The sequence below is a fragment of the Heptranchias perlo genome, chromosome 22 (genome assembly GCF_035084215.1).
Source record: "Heptranchias perlo isolate sHepPer1 chromosome 22, sHepPer1.hap1, whole genome shotgun sequence".
Taxonomy (NCBI): domain Eukaryota; kingdom Metazoa; phylum Chordata; class Chondrichthyes; order Hexanchiformes; family Hexanchidae; genus Heptranchias; species Heptranchias perlo.
In genome coordinates, this window is record NC_090346.1 from 23,548,916 (window position 1) to 23,572,560 (window position 23,645).

The window sequence follows — 23,645 nt, forward strand, 5'->3', positions numbered from 1 at the left end:
ATCGGAGGCTGGGGGATCGGGAGATCGGAGGCCGGGGGTTTGGGAGATCGGAGCCTGGTGGATCGGGAGATCGGAGGCAGGGGGGTTGGGAGATCGGAGACTGGGGGGTTGGGAGATTGGAGGCCAAGTAGTGGGATTGGAGGCCGGGGGGGGTCGGGAGATCTGGGATCGATGGGGCAACGGGTGGCCCGTGTTCTTTAAACGTGAAGTCGCGAGGAGCACTTCTGCACCTCCCACCTCCACATTCAGGTAAGTAAATGTTAAAATCTTACCCTTCTTTTGCAGGCGGTCCCAAGGTTTGGTTTTACAGCGTGCAGCCAGTGCTGGTGCCGGCTGCCTCAGGGCATACCAATTTTGCAGTGGGGCCTCCAACTGGCGTTAGACCCCTTATTTGCATATGCAAAGGGCCTAACGCCTGTTTCATGTGTCATCCTTCTTTATCTCCTGAGCTATCATGAGCACACAAGCACTAGTTACATAGGACAAATATATCCCTGGAACAGCATGGAAATATAATTTATTTTCTTATTGGATGTATATTAAAACAGAATACTTCCATTAAAAAAAACTACCGCAGTAAAATGACTACTGGCAGAGTTTTATGAAACATATCGCCTCTCCATCACAATCTGTCCCTCAAGTACACTCACATAGGGATACATCACTGGAAATCAAGCCTTCATTGAAATCCATTTTCAAATTAAGTCTGTTTAGATATGGACAAAAAATTTCCCACATTGAATGTAATAAATGTGATGTTATATCCTTCTTGTGAACCTTAAAGCATAAGTATACAATAGCTTTACAATATATTAGTCTGACAAGTCTCAAAATAGCTGTGATAATTAGGAAGTCCTTCCTGAAATTGTTAATGGGTTCCTATGAATTTTGCCCTTCCTTTGTAATCATTTGTCCATACACACAGAGGGGGTCAATTTTCGGATGGCCGAGCGGGTGCGTTCATGGTGGGGGGGCTCCTAAAATTGAGGATTCCTGGAGCGGGTCCAGAGCCCGGCTCCAACCCGCCCACTTCCGGGATCCCCAATGACACGAATCGGTGCGCGCGCAGCCCCCGCATGCGGGACTCCCACCGGCAATCAAAGCCGGCGGGATCCCACTTAAGATCATTATCTGGGTACTTGAGGTCGTTTAGGAGGATTCGGATTTTGGACTACCCAGACTCCCTGTTTAAACAGACGTGTTGCAGCCAGCAGCCAGTGGCAGCTGCAAAGGTCCATTTAACAGGTGCGGGGTAAACCCTCATTCATTGCAGCAGGGCACTCTGTCAACCCAGACAAAGTTTTGCCTGCCGCACCGTTGTCTCCACACTCCAAATTATTAAATCATTCCCTAAACTCTGCTGTCCAAACACAGTTACCTACTTTGTGGACCCCCTCACACTCACACCGTCAGGATGGTGGGGGGTTCCATTGCTGCATTCATTACTCCATTGGAGGACGAGCAACATCACCAGCCTCGCCAGGCATGCCATCCACCTCTGCCACGTGGAGCTACACAACACAGTGCTGTGCAACAGGCACCTGCACAAAGTAGTCGTGCAAATACACATACACCCACTGTAGGGTGACCCAATGGGTGGCATCAAGGGTGTTCATGGAGAACCTCATGAAAGGGCATTATTGCACAAGCCAGTCAAGAATGGCCAAGACGTGGCAGTAGTGCTGACAATATAATATGCAATGTGAGTTGATCAGAAATCAAATATAAGTAAAAACCATGACAAACCCTCAAACACCCTTGTGCATCCCCTTCACGCTCACGCCACGTTTGCCTTACGCTTCCTACTGCACATATGTGATGCATGCCCTGTGGCTGCAGCACAGGTAGTGGCAGGTTGAGTGAGGCTGACCGTGAAAGAGATGCATCAGAGGGTGAATATGAGATAGAGCCATGAGATTGTATGAGGATTGGGTTGAGTGGGAGTGGTGGGATGAGTACTGGCGAGGTGAGTAAGTGCAGGTAAGAAGAGGATGAGCTTTGAGTGGGTGTGAGGAGTGATGTGATAGAGTAGTGTTGGCTGTGCAGAAGGAGATGTGGGGTGGGGGTGGTGATGTGGCAGACGGAGTGTAGGGGAATGAGTAAGTGTACTCACTTCGGCTGACCTACCTAGGTGATTGAAGCGCTTCCTGCACCGTATGCAGGTGGGCGATATGTTGGTGGTGCAGGTGATCTCCTCTGCCACCTCGAGTCAGGCCTTCATGGTGGCAGAGGCAGGCCCACATCCTCCCGTCCGTTGGGTGGAAGATCTCCCTCCTCCTCCTCCTCCTCCTCACCCCATCCAGTAAGACCTGGAGTGAGGTGTCATTAAACCTGGGAGCAGCCTTCCCGTTGGGCTGCTCCATGCTGAAATTTTGCCGATTTTCTGCAGCATCAGTCAGTGGAGGACTGCCCCTTTAAATAGGGCTCCTCCAGCTGACAGCCTATGATGTGGGTGCGCAGTCCGCCCGCTGCGCAGCTTTCCAGCGCAAAACCCGGAAGCCAAGGTAAGTGGCTTCAATTTACTTACGCACATATGATGCATGCCTTGTGGCTGCAGCACAGATAGTGGCAGGTTGGTTGCCCTGTGCCAAACCCACCGATTTCACTGGGCGCATTACCCAACTAACGGGAGGAGGAGGCTCTGTAAATATCCCCATTCTCAATGATGGCGGAGTCCAGCACGTGAGTGCAAAAGACAAGGCTGAAGCATTTGCAACCATCTTCAGCCAGAAGTGCCGAGTGGATAATCCATCTCAGCCTCCTCCCGATATCCCCACCATCACGGAAGCCAGTCTTCGGCCAATTCGATTCACTCCACGTGATATCAAGAAACGGCTGAGTGCACTGGATACAGCAAAGGCTATGGGCCCCGACAACATCCCAGCTGTAGTGCTGAAGACTTGTGCTCCAGAACTAGCTGCGCCTCTAGCCAAGCTGTTCCAGTACAGCTACAACACTGGCATCCACCCGACAATGTGGAAAATTGCCCAGGTATGTCCTGTCCACAAAAAGCAGGACAAATCCAATCCGGCCAATTACCGCCCCATCAGTCTACTCTCAATCATCAGCAAAGTGATGGAAGGTGTCGTCGACAGTGCTATCAAGCGGCACTTACTCACCAATAACCTGCTCACCGATGCTCAGTTTGGGTTCCGCCAGGACCACTCGGCTCCAGACCTCATTACAGCCTTGGTCCAAACATGGACAAAAGAGCTGAATTCCAGAGGTGAGGTGAGAGTGACTGCCCTTGACATCAAGGCAGCATTTGACCGAGTGTGGCACCAAGGAGCCCTAGTAAAATTGAAGTCAATGGGAATCAGGGGGAAAACTCTCCAGTGGCTGGAGTCATACCTAGCACAAAGGAAGATGGTAGTGGTTGTTGGAGGCCAATCATCTCAGCCCCAGGACATTGCTGCAGGAGTTCCTCAGGGCAGTGTCCTAGGCCCAACCATCTTCAGCTGCTTCATCAATGACCTTCCCTCCATCATAAGGTCAGAAATGGGGATGTTCGCTGATGACTGCACAGTGTTCAGTTCCATTCGCAACCCCTCAGATAATGAAGCAGTCCGAGCCTGCATGCAGCAAGACCTGGACAACATCCAGGCTTGGGCTCATAAGTGGCAAGTAACATTCGCGCCAGATAAGTGCCAGGCAATGACCATCTCCAACAAGAGAGAGTCTAACCACCTCCCCTTGACATTCAACGGCATTACCATCGCCGAATCCCCCACCATCAACATCCTGGGGGTCACCATTGACCAGAAACTTAACTGGACCAGCCATATAAATACTGTGGCTACGAGAGCAGGTCAGAGGCTGGGTATTCTGCGGCGAGTGACTCACCTCCTGACTCCCCAAAGCCTTTCCACCATCTACAAGGCACAAGTCAGGAGTGTGATGGAATACTCTCCACTTGCCTGGATGAGTGCAGCTCCAACAACACTCAAGAAGCTCGACACCATCCAAGATAAAGCAGCCCGCTTGATTGGCACCCCATCCACCACCCTAAACATTCACTCCCTTCACCACCGGCGCACTGTGGCTGCAGTGTGCACCATCCACAGGATGCACTGCAGCAACTCGCCAAGGCTTCTTCGACAGCACCTCCCAAACCCGCGACCTCTACCACCTAGAAGGACAAGGGCAGCAGGCGCATGGGAACAACACCACCTGCACGTTCCCCTCCAAGTCACACACCATCCCGACTTGGAAATATATCACTGTTCCTTCATTGTCGCTGGGTCAAAATCCTGGAACTCCCTTCCTAACAGCACTGTGGGAGAACCGTCACCACACGGACTGCAGCGGTTCAAGAAGGCGGCTCACCACCACCTTCTCGAGGGCAATTAGGGATGGGCAATAAATGCCGGCCTTGCCAGCGACGCCCACATCCCGTGAACAAATAATTTTTTAAAAAGCGCCCAGTCGACCCCCCGGTGCTAACCCGCCTCCCTCCTAATATCGGGCCCAGGTAATTTCTAGTTTATGTGGGATGATTAGGGGAGAAAGAAAATGGGAGAACCCGGTCACCTGCTCTAAGCACCAAAAGAATGGTGATCCAAACCATGGCATACCTAGACATGGAGAGGTAATATAAACTAAATGGTGCAATTTTGAAGGAGGTGCAGGAACAGAGAGACCTGGGGGTTTATGTACAGAAATATTTGAAGGGCCAGGGCAAGTTGATAAGGCTGTTAAAAAAGCATCTTTGGCTTTATAAATAGAGGCATAGGGCCCAATTTTAGCACCCGGTCCCGGGTGCGTTCTCAGCGGGGGGGCCTCTAAAATCCCGATTTCGAGGAGCGGGACCGGATCGCGCCTCGATCTCGCCCACTTCCGGGTTCCGCGCTGACGTGCGGGGGTGCGTGCGTAGCCCCCGCTGGTGGGAATCCCGCAGGCAATTAAAGCCAGCGGGGTTCCACTTGAGTGTATTTATCTAGGTATTTCAGGTCATTAAATGACCTGATTGAGCTGTTTATTTAACAGGTGTGGGTTTTTACAGTGAAATGAGACTGTTTCCCATACTGGGGGAAACACTCACACTCTCAATGGATGTGTTGCAGCCAGCAGCCTGTGGCAGCTGCCAAGGTGCATTCCACAGGTGGGGGGGGAGAGCCTTTACCAACGCAGGAGGACACTCCGTAACATTGGGCAACGCCTGCCCTCCACCACCCTCCTCCAAGCAAGAAGATTCACCGGCGTGGAAGTGCAACCCCTGTGCGAGGACACACTTTTCTAGCGTGCACAACCCCGCAAACCTACACCTGCCAGATGGGTGCTGCGTTGACATCCTCGGAGGACGAACAGCATGACCAGCCTCAGCAGCCTCGCAGTCCACGCCGTCCGCCTCAGAGACGTGCATCCCCACAACACGGTGCTGTGGCACATCCACCTGCACAGCAGGATGGAGGGCATCCGCAGAGAGAGATGCGTCGCAGGAGGCACTACCCTCCGCACAGGGTCTACAGACCGAGGCTCAGCTTCATGGACCTCTCTGAGCAGCAGTGCATACGGAGGCTCAGAGTCACTCGCCAGGTAGTCGCCGACATCTGCCGCCTCCTCAATGACGAGCTGCTCCCGGATGGACCAAGCAGCATCTTCTTACCCGTCACCGTCAAAGTCACCACTGCCATCAACTTCTTCGCCTCCGGATCCTTCCAGGGTGCCACGGGGGACATCACCGGGGTCTGTCAGTTGTCTGCACACAAGTGCATAAGGCAGGTCACCGATGGGTTGTTCCGCAGGGCCTCGACCTACATCAACTTCGCCATGGATGAGCGCAGCCAGACGGAGAGGGTGGTTGGATTCCATGCTGTGGCTGGCTTCCCACGGGTGCAGGGTGTAATCGATTGCACCCACATAGCAATACGGGCACCTCCACATGAGCCAGGGCTGTTTATCAACAGGAAAGGGTATCACTCCATGAACGCCCAGCTCATTTGTGACCACCGCCAGAGATTCCTACACGTGTGCGCCAGATACCCTGGCAGCTGCCACGATGCCTTCGTCCTCAGGGAGTCCACCGTCCCGCCCCTCTTACACGCACCCAACGCCGGCAACGGCTGGCTCCTCGGCGACAAGGGATATCCCCTGCACACGTGGCTTATGACACCTCTGAGGAACCCCATTACCGAGCCGCAGCGTCGGTATAATGACAGCCACGTTGCTACCAGGTCTACAATTGAGCAGGCTATAGGGCTGCTCAAGATGCGCTTCAGGTGCCTTGATCGTTCCGGGGGAGCGCTCCAATACACGCCACTCCGAGTGGGACGAATTATAGTTGTCTGCTGTGCCCTGCATAACATGGCACTACAGAGAGGGGTGCCGCTGGAGGAGGCCCCATGCACACCCGCCACCCACATTGAGGACGACAATGAGGAGGAGGAGGAGGAGGAAGAGGAGGAGGAGGAAGAGGGAGAGGAGGAGGAACGACCCATGCGCCGAACACCAGCTCACCTGCGTGCTCGTCAAGCCAGGGAGGCACTCATATGCCAACGGTTCTCCTAACATCACACTGTGTGAGGCGTTCACATGTCATAACGTGCACAGACGAGGGTCCATACAGGCTCCCTCCACAGAAGAGTGGTGCCTGTACACCTGCACCCACTGTATTATGTCCAATGGGTGGGACGGGGTGGTCGTCGTCATGATGAGGCACACGGAAGGGACATATTGCACAAGCCGCAGAATTATGGACAAGAGGTGGCTGCATTGGTGAGAAAAAGTGAGTTTATTTTGTGGTGACATTCAAAGAGTGGAAATTTAAAAAAAAACAAATAGACAAACACCCTGGTGCAATCCCTGTGTGCTCACGGAACTTTAGGCTTTCGTTTCCGGGTACCCCTACGTGGTGCTACCCCTGTGGCTCCAGCAGAGGTGGTGGCAGGTTGCTCCTGTTCGTGCCCTGACCTGGTAGATGCTTTGGGCCGACGCCCCCTGGGTTTCAATGCCCGTGAGGGCACCTCCACAGACTGCTCCTCCTGCATCTGTGCAGGGGCAGACTCGGCCACCTGGAGAGGATGGACTATTGCAGGCACTGGTTGAGAGGGGGGCAACGGGTGAGACGTGGGGGCGCCTTGAGTAGCGTCCACACTTCCATTTCCCCGTTCACCATCTTCCCTCTCATGGCCAAGGCCCACATCACCCCTTCCACCCTGCTGGACGGCAGTTTGGATGACGTGGGTGAGACCTTGCAAGGCCACCTCCAATGTATCTGTCAACCTGTTGATGGTGGCAGAATGTTGCTCACCCTGAATCCGAACAGCCGTTGTGAGGGCCTGGATGGACTCATTGGTGAGCTGTGCGTGACGCTCGAGGGAGGCTAGCCTGTCCTCCACCGCAGACGTTCCCACACCAACCCACGACACTATCTCAGAGATGCCTTCACGTCCCTGCGACACTATCTCGGCGATACCCTCCTGCACCTGTGCCACCATTCCCCTCATGCAGGAGTTGGACTCCTCCATCCTCCGTGCGATTGTGGAGAGTGCGCGTGGCACCTCTCCCAGTACCTCAGCAATGTTCTGGTGCCCCTCGACGACTCTCCTTTTGACAGGTGGCCCCCTGGGTTCAGCATCTGGGTCCGGCTGAGCAGAGCCTGGAGAAGAGTGCTCCCACCGACGCGGACCCTCCGCGGCTGACCCTGCCACCAGGGTCTGCTCATGCTCACGTGTGCGCGGTGACTCACCATGTGCAATCCCAATTAACTGAGGGGGGGACCCACCGAGGTGTGTGAATCTGCGCTGGTGGATGCAAGGCTCATGTGTGACGATGCACCCTCAGAGACGGGCATGTCCTCTGAGGAATCGCCCTCAACCGAAATGTCGATCGCAGACGGTCCTGCAAGAGAACAGAGGGAAATATCAGGCATGTGACCAAATGTGGCGGTGCGGTATATGCCATGTGATGCTAAGATCATTCGCGCTCATGAGTCATGAGTGCCAGCTTTCCCTTACCGGCCGTTTCGCCAGAAACAGACTCGCCATCCGCCACCGACAGGCAATGCAGCGTGCGGCTGATCTCCAGTGCCTCGACCTCGGCGTCTGTCAGGGCCACCTCGTGTGGCGGGCCCCCTCCGGTGCGTGCCCTATCGCGTGCGTTCCTGGCCCTCTTCTCCTGTGAGGGCAAAACACAAAAACGTTATTGAGTGATGATTACAATGTGAGACGCTTCAAGCATTGGTGTGAGTGGGTTGAGCGTGTGCCAGATGGATGGGAGGATGCGTGTGCCACATGGCCATCCCATTGTATGGGCATTGGGGTGTGTGGTAGTGGTCGAGTGGGGACAGGGACGGTGGGTACGTGCTGGCACTGTGAGGATGATAGTTGGGTGGCTGTGAGGATTGGTGCGGGAGCGCAGTGCTGTCAGTGGAGATGGGGTTGTGAGGTGTTTGAGGTAATGTGGAAGACGGAGTGACGCAGAGTGCGTTAGAGTACTCACTTTCCCGGACCTGGTGAGGTCATTGAATCTCTTGCGGCACTGAATCCAAGTGCGGATGGTGTTGCCCCTGCTTGTGACCTCAGCGGCCACCTCCTCCCATGCCCTCTTGGTGGCGCTGGCAGGGCACCTCCTTCCATCCGTGGGGAACAGCGTCTCCCTCCTCATGCGGACCCCGTCCAGCAGCACCTGGAGGGCGTGGTCCGTGAAACGGGGAGCAGCCTTACCCCTGTGCTCCTCCATCCTTCATGGAGTATAGTTTGTGGCTGGAGGGGCTTTGGTGGACTGCCCCTTTAAATAGAGCACCACCATCGTTCAGACGTCAATGCGCATGCGCAGGCCGCCGGCACGCAGCTGAGAAGCGCGGAACCCGTAACTGCCGGCTAATTACATCAATCATCCCGCGATCGCGCGCGCAACGCACTCAATTTGGACGGCGCGTTTTCCTCGAGCCCGACTGACCACCCGCTGCCAACCCGCACCCCTGGTAAAATCGGACCCATAGAGTACAAGAGCAAGGAAGTTATACTAAACCTTGGTGTGAGTGGGTTGAGCGTGTGGCAGATGGATGGGAGGATGCGTGTGCCACATGGCCATCCCATTGTATGGGCATTGGGGTGTGTGGTAGTGGTCGAGTGGGGACAGGGACGGTGGGTACGTGCTTGCACTGTGAGGATGATAGTTGGGTGGCTGTGAGGATTGGTGCGGGAGCGCAGTGCTGTCAGTGGAGATGGGGTTGTGAGGTGTTTGAGGGTGCATCGTCACACATGAGCCTTGCATCCACCAGCGCAGATTCACACACCTCGGTGGGTCCCCCCCTCAGTTAATTGGGATTGCACATGGTGAGTCACCGCGCACACGTGAGCATGAGCAGACCCTGGTGGCAGGGTCAGCCGCGGAGGGTCCGCGTCGGTGGGAGCACTCTTCTCCAGGCTCTGCTCAGCCGGACCCAGATGCTGAACCCAGGGGGCCACCTGTCAAAAGGAGAGTCGTCGAGGGGCACCAGAACATTGCTGAGGTACTGGGAGAGGTGCCACGCGCACTCTCCACACCTCAGCTGGAGTATTGTGTTCAATTCTGAGCACCACACTTTAGGAAGGATGTCAAGGCTTTGGAGAGGATACAGGGGAGATTTACTAAAATGGGACCAGGGATGAGGGACTTCAGTTACGTGGAGAGACAGGAGAAGCTGGGATTGCTCTCATTCGAGCAGAGAAGGTTAAGGGGAGATTTGATAGAGGTGTTCAAAATTAAGAAGCTTTTTGACAGAGTGAAAAAAGAGAAACTGTTTCCAGTGGCAGAAGGGTTGGTAACCAGGGAAACAGATTTAAGGTAATTGGCAAAAGAGCCAGAGGCGACATGAGGAAACATTTTTTTACGCAACAACTTGTAATGATCTGGAATACACTGCCTGAAAGGATGGTGGAAGCAGATTCAGTATTAACTTTCAAAAGGGAATTGGATTCTTGAAGGGGAGAAATTTGCAGGGCTATGGGGAAAGAGCAGGGGAGTGGGACTCATTCGATAGCTCTTTCAAACAGCCAGCGCAGGCACGATGGGCTGAATAACCTCCTTTTGTGCTGTTAAATTCTATGCTTCTATGATTCCAGTTTGATTCATATTAGGATCCTCATTGTTGAGGTCTTCAATTCTTTAATGAATATCTTTCAGTACATTGACAGTGACATCTTCCAGTTGCATGAGGCGATTCCTGTTGCCAATGGCATCTCTTTTCATATTGGTAATGTGTTCTCCATCTCTCCTGCTGATTCTTTAACCCTGATGTTCTGAGAGTTGACAGCCCCAGGGTCAAGTAGCGATGACAACACAGCCGCTGAAGCTCCAGATGGACTCCGCTCAAACATTAATTTAATTATCAAAGATTACTCAGATTCTTTTAAATTATCAGAGGACATTGCGGCAGGCGATTTGGGTTCAAACTGAACTCCAAGTTCCTTTGGCAAAGGCACAGAAATATATCAATAATTGGGTTACGGTAAAATCCATCCATCACGAAATCAGAAAATGTATGATTACATTGGAAAACAATTACGCACTATTAGATGAGTCAGCAGTAGGATAACATTACATTGTAAGGTTCCCAGACAGTGTGCTGTGGTAATTGAAATACAATCAGGAAGTGTGGTCTGTATGAAATAGATTTTTTAAAATGAGCAGCATTCTTTGCTTGAGTAGTGGAACACATAAGATATGTTACAGTGCTTAATAAATAATGGATGGCTGAAATTATTTTTCTTTTGCATAGGTATAATTCAAATGTTCACAGTACAAAAAGAAAAGTCATGCATATGCTGAAGTATAATCATATAAAATACAAACTGTGACATTTGGAAATGCAGCAATGTTGCATTTTTAATACACCTAGTAGAATCAACTGGAGATCGGTGGAAGGTGGACATGTCACATACTAGTACAGGTTTTGAAGTCACAAGTGTGCACAATTCCTTTGGAGTTGCTGTTTCAAAATAACAAAAAAACAGAGATTCTTGTTATTTCCGATAAACACTTAAGTTGGTGTGGTAGTGTAATGGCTGCTTTTATTTCAGACTCTTTGGAACATTCCCTTTAGATAAACCAAACAATATAAGAGGAGATCCAGGAGTGTAATTGCTGCAGTATGCTTGTTCCCAAGAGGGACCCCTCTAGTGTTCAGTTACCATTATGCAAGTAAAATACCATAACACTGCCCCAACAAACATCTCCAAGAATGACTCTGGTTAACAGCAACTACGTCACGTAATAAAGTGATAAAGAAAATCCATAGCACTCACCCGGGGAAATGCAGGAAAGATGGATTATGCTAACACTAGAACCATAATGAAAACCATTACACTCATAATTATCTATAAGTCTAAATGATTAGGAGGTTCCTTGACCTTTGAGAATATCTCTAAGCAGATGTGACGATGGGTGAGCTGCGACTAATGAGAGAAGCAGGACATGGTAACTTCTCAGGTTTGATTTCAGCACTCGGGTTTTGCAACTTTTTTTGGCGACCGCCCTGGAAAGTTCACACTAGAATCAGAAGGACGAACAATGTCCTAAAAGGTGGTTGATTCTTTACGCATGGGAATAAGTGAAACATCTGAAGCTTTCTAAGAAGTTTTAACAGCCACTTCCTTAGTGTCGTTGCCATTCTGGTAACACCTCGATGTTAAAATTCTCATTCTTGTGTTCAAATCTCTCCATGGCATCGCCCCTCCTTATCCCTGTAACCTCCCCCTGCCCTACAACCCTCCAAGATCTCTGCGTTCCTCCAAATCTGGCCTCTTGTGCATCCCCGATTTTCATTGCTCCACCATTGGTGGCCGTGCCTTTGGTTGCCTGGGCCCTAAGCTCTTGAATTCCCTCCCTAAATCTATGTTTTTTTTTTATTCGTTCATGGGATGTGGGCTTGCTGGCGAGGCCGGCATTTATTGCCCATCCCTAATTGCCCTTGAGAAGGTGTTGGTGAGCCGCCTTCTTGAATCGCTGCAGTCCGTGTGGTGAAGGTCCTCCCACAGTGCTGTTAGGAAGGGAGTTCCAGGATTTTGACCCAGCGACGATGAAGGAACGGCGATATATTTCCAAGTCGGAATGGTGTGTGACTTGGAGGGGAACGTGCAGGTGGTGTAGTTCCCATGTACCTGCTGCTCTTGTCCTTCTAGGTGGTAGAGGGTTTGGGAGGTGCTGTCGAAGAAGCCTTGGCGAGTTGCTGCAGCGCATCCTGTGGATGGTACACACTGTAGCCAATGTGCGCCGGTGGTGAAGGGAGTGAATGTTTAGGGTGGTGGATGGGGTGCCAATCAAGCGGGCTGCTTTGTCCTGGATGGTGTCGAGCTTCTTGAGTGTTGTTGGAGCTGCATTCATCCAGGCAAGTGGAGAGTATTCCATCACACTCCTGACTTGTGCCTTGTAGATGGTGGAAAGGCTTTGGGGAGTCAGGAGGTGAGTCACTCGCCGCAGAATACCCAGCCTCTGACCTGCTCTTGTAGCCACAGTATTTATATGTGCTTCTCTACTTCTCTCTCCTCCGTTAAGTTGTTCCTTAAAACCTACCTTGAGAATGCCTACGTGGTAAGCTTCCAGTAGAATAGTGAAATACCTCCATGGCAAAGTAACAGTGCGGTTAAGCAAGGGTTAATTAGTAGCCTGCTTGCTAGCTAGAATTAGCACAAGGGGCCTCTCTTCGGCCACCTGTCTGCATGATCAGATCTTTGTGCGTAAAGCCTGCTTTGTGTTCGTCAGGGGAGGAGACCTGATAAAGTTGGGGTCTTGTGTGGGGGTCTCTATGCAGCTGTGTAATGAATAGCAGTATTATGCTGGGCAAGGCCGAAAAACATTCCAAGCTAGAAGATAAGGATGCCTCCCTTTCCCTGTTGAAACCTCGGCGTAAGCACGTACGTGTACTACCTGTGAGTGGCCTGCCATTATGTCACTTAGCATGGCCTGCCCAGGCTCCACTTATGATTGGTGTTAACCCCTTGTTAATCATGTCCCTCCCTTCTCTGAAATTGTATAACTGTATGAACTTCTGTATGTAACCTCGCTTGCTCTATGAGAATCGACAAGACTCTGTCAAGAGTTGAAATCGATACTGTAGACTAAGTCCTCTGCAGCTAATAAAATTGTGTTGAACTTTAAAGGTGTATTCGACTCAGTGTTTACTGAACCAGACTGAGGGTAAAAGAATCCAGTTTGTCATTTGGTGTGAGAAGTGGGATCTCAACGGTCAATCACCGAGAGTTCGCGGCGTAAGAGGCGGATTGTCTTGGACACGGAGGAAGGAGAGAGCGCGCCCGATGTGAGTAAAACCTTTTTACTACTTCGGCTTTCCTAAATCTGTTAAGTCTGACGACGAATCGTCCAATCTCTAACACTCATGTGGCGTCCTTACGAGATTCAGGTCAGTCTGGCGAATACACAGAAATAAGTCAGTGATCAAATATCACTGAGGGTCAGTACATGTACTAAGGGAGTAACTTGTAAGCGGTAGGTCAGTGATCAAAATATCACTGAGAGTCAGGGTTCGAGTCCCTGGTGATTGGGTATAAACAGGAACTTCGAGTAGGTCAGTGATCAAAATATCACTGAGAGTCAGGGTTCGAGTCCCTGGTGATTGGGTATAAACAGGAACTTCGAGTAGGTCAGTGATCAAAATATCACTGAGAGTCAGGGTTCGAGTCCCTGGTGATTGGGTATAAACAGGAACTTCGAATCCCTGGTGATTGAGTAAAACAGGAACTGATTGCTTGTGCTGATCGACTACAGAAGAAAGTGCCTGTCTCAAACGTGCAGCCTTAGACCGGTTGTTAGGAGGGGAGATTCCCCACGCGAAGGTCAGGACCCTGAAGTGGGCGTAGAGGCACAAAGGCACTTAGGATTGTGAAGCACAAGAAGTCAGGACCATCCTCAAATTCTTTTCGAATACGGTTGTGTTGACTAGTTGACTAAGAGTAAAGAAGAACGGGAAATAAAATGGGTAATTGTCTGGATATCACTGCAGAACCAGGTAGTGCCTTACAGACTTTGTGTGAAAAATATCCAGACAAGGCAAAACAATTTAGACAATTGTCAGGGGGACTGAATAAAAAACTGGGGAATGGTCAATGGCCATTGGGAGGAACTAAAAACCTAGATGCCGTCAAAAAGGTTCAGGAATTAATTTGGAAAAATAACAATGGTACCACAGCCAAAGACCTAATTGCTTTATGGAGACAGTACTGTCAAGAACTAAAAGAGGCTTCTTATTAGCAAGTTGGCAGGATAACGCAGTGAAGTTAGGGATAGGACTCACTGAAGGAGGGGTAGTTAAGTCCGTAGAGGTCCTAAAAGGAGAATGTGCTCATGAGAAGCGCTCTAAACAGGGGTCTGAAAAGACCTCGGGCGAGCCCAAAGCAATTGATAAAAGTGGATTACGTAGTCCAATGGTTGGCTTTGCTTTGGCTGAGGGAGACGATGATGATTTGGATGAGTGGAATTGTAGGTCCCATGTGGTTCCCCAGGGTCCTACTGCCCCACCCGCGTACGTTAATATCTATCCCTCGGCAGCTCCGGGACCGGTTGTTCAAACCCCTGCAACAATGCCTCAAATTGTTTCCCCAGTATCCTCCCATACCAGAAGTAAAACTAAGGGACTATTGGCTCCAACACTTGAACCCCCAGCCAGCCTACTTAGTCTCAGGAAGCAGAAAAATCAGAGACTGGAGAGTCAGGAACTTAGAGACGCAGATAGTGGAGAGTCAGGAGAGGACTTGATATCACTAGACTCAGAACATAGCACTGAGACATTAACTAGGTATGAACCGACCCCTCGTCAGTTACCAATGAGGCAGATGCCTAACCCCACTTTTGATCCAGCTAACGCAGCCGGCAACCCCCGAATGATAGATGTGTACTGTCCATGGAAACCCAACGAAATAATGGCCATTCTAAATGGGATGCCGGATAGAAAAAAATCACCTACCTCATTTGTAGACTTCCTTCGGACTACTATTTCTGTCTATAATGCAGAATCAAGGGACTTATGGTCACTAATACGGCAAGTTTTATCCCCTACTGAACATGCCCAATTCCTAGTCCATTTGAATGTCCCGGATCATGCTGCACTGGTAGCCCAGCAGGGACAGGATGCCGAGCGCCAGCGGCTTCTTCTTACTGCCCTTAGCGCCACTCTACAGAAACCAATTGACCTAACTAAGATCTTAGATACCAAACCTAAAAAGGGCGAGGGGGCAGACAAATATTTGGAAAGATTCTCTGAAGTATACCAGAATCAATCAGGAGACACAGCGTACCATGAGGGAAGAAACTCACCACAATACTGTGCTATGCTACTGAACTGCCTGCCGGCTCAGTTAGCTGAGACAATTAGAACTAACAATATGGATTGGTCGGATAATAGCCCCAGTCAGATGGCAAGGGCAGTGAAATACTATTGGAAGGATAATAAATACCAGCAGAGTCCAACCCAGGTTAAAGTTAAAACTGAGTATGTGGTGAAAAAGGAAGAGCCGAAATACATCCCAGACAATACAGGATATCAGATGCAACCTCTGTACTGTGTCCCAGGATGGGTTGACAGAGAAGGGTATGGGTATGTTACACATCCTAACGGACCAACCGCCCCTAATTATGGCCCACCCTACGTTCCCCCGAGACATAATTTTGAAGGGAGAAGAGGAGGGAGACAAACAGGGTCAGATGCCTGTTTCAATTGTGGTCAGCAAGGCCACTAGAGTAAGGAATGTCCCTCCCGTAGACAAGGAAGAGGGGGCCATATGCAAGGGCAGCGAAGAGGAGGTTGGCAAGGGAATCGAGGACGAGGAAGATATACGGACTTTTCCCAAAATAATCCCTTCCCCCAGTATTGACTAGCTAACCTTGTGGTAAACGGGATCCAGTCAGAACAGGAGCCCGTTCTGTCATTAATGATTGAAGGAACCCCACATACATTCTTGGTAGACACCGGAGCAACCATGTCATCTGTCCGATCGGAGCTCAATCTCCCTGAGTCCGGGGATAAACAGAGTCTGTCCGGTTTTCAGGGACAAGTGAACCAATACCCGATATCTGAACCAGTGGAAGTACAATTTGGAAATGAGTCTGTAAAACACCAGTTTGTAATTACAAGTGGATTAGACTGTAACCTCATGGCTAGAGACTTGCTATGTGCATTCCGCCTGAGCATTGAGTGTGGGGACGAAGGACTGACTGTGAAACCATGGGCCCCCAAAATGCAGTGTTACGTTTCCATCACCCCACAATGGTGGTCTCTAGACTTCAAAAATGAAGTTTCCCTTCATGTAACCGTGGCCTATGATAGGAGCGGGAGAAATAAGGAATTGGAGGACTTTTACCGAAGCTATGTAGGAACAGAATGGGAGGTTATCCGCCGAGCTATGGTTACAGGGCCGCAAGGGAGAGCAGAGTATGTTGAGATCCCCTCGGAGTTGTGGAAGGAAGCACCTATTACAGGTTACATCAGCCGGGGTGCTGCAAAGACAATGGGATGGGACCCAGGATACTTTGAAATAAAGGGAGCCCACATATCACCCGGGAAGTGAATTACCCATACCATGCGAGAGATTTAGGATCCATGGTAAAACAAACAGTCGAACAAGCTGATCCAGATAACCGACAGAAACAGACCCTGTCATGCAGTCGGACTATTCTGTTTTACCAGACACCAAGGGTTAACAGGGCACAATTGCGCCATCATGCGGGCAATGAAAAACCAGAATACTCAAGTGTGGGCAGAGGATCCCACACAGGTAGGATGCGTTAAAATGACTCCTATTCATATTGCCCTGCAGGAAAATGTTGTACTACCCTCTATTCGACAATATTCACTAAAGCAACAGGCGATACCAAGCATTGACAAACTGATCAATGGGTTGTTAAAGCAAGGGATCTTGATCAAATGTCAGTCCCCGTGTAACACGCCCATACTGGCAGTTCCGAAGCCAGGCAAGCCAAACCAGTACAGATTAATACAGGATTTACGATCAATCAATGCTATTGTACAGCCGCTGCATTCTTAGTGCCGAATCCAGCTCACATTCTGGCCCAAGTTCCGGCAAAAGCCAAAATCTTTGCAGTAGTCGATCTCCAACACGCCTTTTTCGCCTTGCCGCTAGACCCATCAAGCCAGTACCTTTTTGCCTTTACTTACGGGGGACAGCAATATACTTGGACCCGACTGCCGCAAGGCTTCGTTAACTCCCCAACGTTGTTCTCTAGTTACTTATAGGAGCAATTACAGACATTGACATTAAAACAAGGGTCTGCGCTAGTTCAGTATGTGGACGATCTGTTGATAGCCAGCCCTGATGAACAGAGTAACCGAAAAGACACTGCCCAACTGCTAAACCACTTATCCTCGCTAGGGTATATAGTATCTCAATCAAAGGTACGGGTAGCCCAACAGAGGATTAAGTTTCTTGGCGTCATGCTCTCAGCAACCGAGCGGAGCCTAGAAAAAAGCAGGATTGAACCAATCTGTCAGTTCCCTGTACCTCACACTGCAAGGGAGGTCCGGCAGTGGATGGGAATGGTAAACTATTGCAGACAGTGGATCCCTAACATTGCCTTGGGCACTAAATTATTAACGCCATATACCAGCAAAGAGGGCGAATTTCAACTAGATTCCGACGCACTGGGGGCATTTGAGAGATTAAAAGAAGCTTTGTCACAAGCACCCGCATTGGGGAGACCCCTGTATGACAGACCTTTCCAGTTGTACTGTACTATCCTCACTGATTGCTCAACTGCTGTTTTGACTCAAAAACATGGCGACAAGCATAGACCGGTGGCGTACTACTCTTCGAAGTTAGATCCAGTAGCACTAGGACATCCAGTTTGTACTCAGATTTTAACGGCCATTTACAATAGCCTACAGTCGGCTGCCAATCTGACTTTACAACAGGACATTACAGTATACAGTTCACACTCGGTAGCTGCACTATTGGGCCAGCTACAGACTCAACATCGTACCATGGCTCGACAAAATAAGTATGAGATATATCTGCTGAATAATCCTAAGCTGCGATTTAAACATTGTACTACCATCAACCCAGCATGTTTTCTCACAGAACCACCCCTTGAACAGACTGACCCAGGACACGATTGTTTATCGTTAATTAAGGAAGACACTTCTGTCAGAGACGATCTGTCTGATGTCCCAATAAAGGATCTGGACATAACCATGTATGTAGATGGGAGTGCCTCTATTGGTTCCTTTGGGGAGAAACTTTCGGGATTATGGAATAGTGAATCAGGACGATAAAACTCTCGAATCTGCTGCTTTTGAGGTTCCATATTCTGCCCAACAAGCGGAACTGTTTGCATTAATAAGAGCCTGCATTTTAGGGAAAGACCAAAGGGTTAATGTGTATACAGATTCAAGATACGCTTTCGGAGTAGTTCACGATTTCGGACAGTTATGGAAAAACAGAGGGTTTCTGACTTCTGCAGGCACGCAGATTTCCCATCAGAAATTAGTCTCAGATTTGTTACAAGCCCTTATGCTACCAAAACAGATCTCAGTTATAAAATGCTCCGCCCACATGACAGGACAGACCTCAGTAGATATAGGGAATAGATATGCTGATCAGGAAACTAAGGAAGCGTCCCAGACACAGAGAGTGGTTGTCCCTAGAATGATGAGTCAGACTAAAAGCTCAATTCAGAGCAAGTCTCCCTCTGAAAAACCAATGCCAACCATCCGAGACGTCATTAAATTGCAGGAGGACGCTCCTGACTGTAATAAACAATTGTGGAAACAACTTGGTTGTACTTATGACTGTGTATCTAAATTGTGGGTTACCCCTGCGGGGCAGACTTGTATGTCAGATGAATTAGCATTATGGGTTATTGAATGTGTACACTTTGCAACTCATTGTGGTGCCAAAGCTGGTAGTGACACACTGCTGGCCACTTGGTGGCACCCTAGGTTGCAAGCCTTAGCTTAGGGCATTAGAAGTCGTCTTGTTTGTCAACAACACAACCCTGGGAAGGCAGTGTCTTGCGAATGGGGGAAAACCCCTTTACCTGAAGGTCCCTTTGAGACCCTCCAAATGGACTACATTGAGTTGGAAAGATGTCAGGGTTATAAATATGTTCTAGTTATTGTTGATGTATTTAGTAAATGGATAGAGGCCTATCCGACAACGGATAACAAAGCCTCTACGGTTGTAAAAGTTCTGATGAAAGAGATCATGCCTAGATACGGAATTCCAAATCAATTGAGTTCAGATAACGGCCCTCACTTTGTGGGTCAGGTGAATAAGGAATTCTGCACCAAGATGGGCAGCAAACAACAGCTACATTGTGCCTACAGGCCACAGGCCGCTGGGTTGGTTGAGCGTGCTAACCAGACTTTGAAAAATAAACTGGCTAAACTGCAGGCAGAGACTGGTACTACTTGGCTCAAACTTCTTCCCGTAGCCTTGTTTCAGATATGTACTACCCCGGCTGGGGCAGTGCGGTTAAGCCCTGCTGAAATTATATATTGTAGACCCCTCAAGACCCCGTGGAACCAAAAGGTTCCAAAAACCGTCCACTTTTACCACATGACGACAGAAATGACTAATTATATTTTGTCATTGACTAAGGCATTGAGAAGCCTTCACTCTCGGGTACGAGCTGCCTATGGGGAACTTCCACCTATAGCCGTACGTGTTAATCAAGAATTGAACAAGGAAAGGACTGGAACCTCGTTGGGAGGGGCCCTATCAGGTCTTACTCACCACCCCTACCACTGTGAAAGTGGAGGGAAAGAGTGCTTGGGTTCACCTCCACCACTGTAAAACTATCAGTCCCACGTCTCAAATTTAAAATGCTAACTTCTCTTTTCTTTCAAGAAATCCTCCCTATACAGGTGTGTCATGACCAGCCATGAAAGCCTTGCTGTGGTTCTCCTATCTCGTACTCTGGCTGACCCTGGGAGAGACCAAACAGAGAACATGTCAATGGAACCGGCCTAAACGCATACACCACCTATGCCAAGGAGACGTACTGCAATGCAACGATAACGACCCAGACGGATTCGGAAGATGGAACGTCACCCGGACGGGCGACTATACCGGGCTCCTGCGGCAGCCCCACCGGACACTGGTATTGGGAGAACGATGGAAAACGAATAGTGGCCTACCATGTCACTGGACTGAATGTAAATTTGATTTTGTCTGTCGCAGGAACGAAAGTGAATCCCCAGCCCTAAATTCATGTTCCAAAGAAAGGGTCAGGCGCTCTGTGGGTCGGGTGTCCAGGGGACTGTATGTGAATACCTTCCTCTGCATGTCTTATCTCTATGCCAAACGCCTAAACATGTCCTCCTGCTGGGTGTGCTCCCATATCCCTATTCATTCCAAGGGAGGCATACCTTTGACACCAATACCTCTTAATTTGAGTGAATCTCTTTCCTGGCAATATAACCTAAATTCCACGAACGAACATGTCAAACAACCAAAGGATATGTTACGTCATGGTGGATACAGTCCTGACAGTTTCAAGGGATGGTATCAACCTGCATATAATTGCAGGTTGATACCTGCAGCCCCCGTTCCTTGCCTTAACTAATACCGTAGGAGTTGGGACACCACAGGGAAAACTATGTGTGCAACGTAATGATTCCAAGGGAATCCCAATGGGATATAGTGAGTGTACACGTAATATAAATATGACCCAGACACCAGGGGGTAGTATCTTTGTGCCAAATTACCTCACTATATCGAATAAGAATGGATCAAGGGGCGATTTAACCATGGTGGTTGTAATTGACCAAGCTGAGGAGAACCGTGGCGCTTATAATGGCACGTATTTTATATGCGGCAACAAGGCATATCCATGGTTACCCAAGAATTGGGCTGGGTCCTGCTATTTGGGATATGTGGTACCATACATCCATCACTTGCCCTCCCTAGCAGATCATCATCATTACCGGTCCAAAAGGGCAATCACAGAGACGAAGCGATACTTCGCTATTTTGTTCCCTGGATATGGGGTGGGCAGGACAATCAAGGAAATTCGGCTTATGGCTTCCGTCTTAGAACAGGTAGCTAATGAAACAGCAGATGCACTGCAAGTCATTAGTGCCGAAATGAGAGCCATTCGGACAGTGGCCTTGCAAAATCGCATGGCTCTAGACTACCTGTTGGCCGAAAAAGGGGGAACGTGTGCACTGATTGGATCAGAGTGCTGCACTTATATACCAGATAGCTCAGAAAACATAACTAATTTGGCTGAGCACATACGGAAGGAAGTGAAAAAATTACAACAAACATTGGGGGAAGGTTGGCTAGATTGGCTTTTCCATAGCTCATGGGGATTGTATTTAATGCATGGATTGGTTATCCTGATTGCAGTAATACTCATTTTCGCCATAATTGTTGTTAGCATCAAAATTTTCTGTAAGGTAGCAATGAACCGAATCCGAGTATGAGGCTCTGCCCAGGCAGAACCGCTGCATGAGCAGAGATTGGTTATCATGGAATGATAAAAGGGGGGATGAGAATGCCTACGTGGTAAGCTTCCAGTAGAATAGTGAAATACCTCCATGGCAAAGTAACAGTGCGGTTAAGCAAGGGTTAATTAGTAGCCTGCTTGCTAGCTAGAATTAGCACAAGGGGCCTCTCTTCGGCCACCTGTCTGCATGATCAGTTCTTTATGCGTAAAGCCTGCTTTGTGTTCGTCAGGGGAGGAGACCTGATAAAGTTGGGGTCTGGTGTGGGGGTCTCTATGCAGCTGTGTAATGAATAGCAGTACTATGCTGGACAAGGCCAAAAAACATTCCAAGCTAGAAGATAAGGATGCCTCCCTTTCCCTGTTGAAACCTCGGCGTAAGCACGTACGTGTACTACCTGTGAGTGGCCTGCCATTATGTCACTTAGCATGGCCTGCCCAGGCTCCGCTTATGATTGGTGTTAACCCCTTGTTAATCATGTCCCTCCCTTCTCTGAAATTGTATAACTGTATGAACTTCTGTATGTAACCTCGCTTGCTCTATGAGAATCGACAAGACTCTGTCAAGAGTTGAAATCGATACTGTAGACTAAGTCCTCTGCAGCTAATAAAATTGTGTTGAACTTTAAAGATGTATTCGACTCAGTGTTTGCTGAACCAGACTGAGGGTAAAAGAATCCAGTTTGTCAACCTCTTTAACCAAGCTTTTGGTCACCTGTCCTAATATCACTTTACATGGCTTGGTGTCAAATTTTGTCTGAAAATGCCCCTGTGAAGCGCCTCGGGACATTTTTACTATGTTAAAGGTGCTATATAAATGCAAGTTGTTGTTAACTTCTGAAATTACTTCATTAACTGTAGAAACATGCGTGGTGTGATCTTAGTCAAAATGCTTCTCACTCTTTGGAATAGTTCCTGTGTTTTTCATAAATTATACCACATTTACCCTTTTAAAGGCTTATATTTTGCATTTGTTTATCAGCCCTTTATGTTTTTTAAAATTATTTTGCATTCTTTATATAAGTAAATCTTTTTCAAAACTTTTCACAAACAATCTTAAAAAGGGAATTCCATTGCTATTGTGTGCTCTAACCAACACTGGCATAGGAAGCAGATGGAAAAGCAGAAATGCAGAATCCACAAGACAGTAAATAACCATCGTTCCAACTTACTTAGGCCAAAACTTAGCCCAGGAGCAGAGACCTGGGGCGCTAAATTGGGCCATGTAGTGCCCATTGTTTCGGCGCTACATGCCATCTTGGTATAGGAGTTAGCGCATGTGCAAATATCGAATGCTGGAAGCATGTAAAGTAGGGAGAAAATGCGTGCAATCAGTGTGCAACACTGATTTAAAGTGATAGACACCATTTTGGACCGTAACGCTCAACTCAACGCACAGAATTAACCCTGACCATCTGAATGTGTTTTACAGTGCCTGAAGGACCCCCCACCAGCGGTATTTAAAGGCCATGCAGGTGTTGCAGGTTAGTTGCTGGGTTATTGTGCTTCTGGCTGCTGGAGGCGTAGGAAGTGTTTTTTGAAGCACCCTATTCTTACTGAAAGTTCCTAGACTACTTTTGAAAGTGCTTTGGCGGGTACTGCCTTACGGGTCGGAAAGTTACAACCGTGTTTGAACAACATTCCTGCCAACCATGGGCGGTCTGCTAGGGCTCCTGCTGGGCATTAAACACGACTGGGAGCATGCAGAGAGGCCACGCAGAGCAGGTCAAGCTGCGAGGAGACAGAGGACACTGAGGCGCAAGGCACTGAGCAGGAGGCCCTACCCAATGAAGGCATTCTGGGATCAATTCTCTAACCTCAACATGACCGAGGAGGATTGCATCCGACGCCTGAGGTTCACCAAGGAAGCCGTGACCGAGATCTGTCAACTGGTGTGGCCACAACTGCAGCCTCAGAGCAGGGCAAGGACAGCATTGCCTGTGGCTGTGAAGGTCACTGTGGTGCTGAATTTCTCAGAAGCATTTCAGGCCTCTGCTGGTGACATGTGCAACATCTCGCAGTATGCAGTGCACTGCTGCATAAGGGATGTCGCAGACGCTCTGTACCGCATGAGGAACAGGTTCATCACCTTCCCTCTGCACAGAGACAAGCAGAACGAGCGAGCACGGGGATTCGCCCACATTGCTGGCTTCCCCATGGTGCAGGGTGCCATTGACTGCACACATATTGTCCTGCGTGCCCCGCACATCAACTCAGCCGCCTTCGTCAATCGAAAGGGCTTTCAT

General features: G+C 49.3%; 2 long non-coding RNA genes across 2 annotated transcripts in view; one reads left to right on the forward strand and one right to left on the reverse strand.

Annotated features, from left to right (window-relative positions):
* The window catches only part of LOC137340596 (uncharacterized), a 38,539-nt gene extending 38,161 nt beyond the window's left edge, over positions 1 to 378 (reverse strand). Inside the window, exon 1 of the long non-coding RNA XR_010966830.1 lies at positions 273 to 378. This is a non-coding gene — a long non-coding RNA (uncharacterized lncRNA). The remainder of the gene's footprint in view (positions 1 to 272) is intronic.
* LOC137340597 (uncharacterized) lies at positions 161 to 22,029 on the forward strand. Its single transcript, XR_010966831.1, has 3 exons — positions 161 to 249; positions 13,083 to 13,240; positions 19,800 to 22,029. It is a non-coding gene; the product is annotated as an uncharacterized lncRNA (long non-coding RNA).
* Positions 22,030 to 23,645: the final 1,616 nt, after the last annotated feature.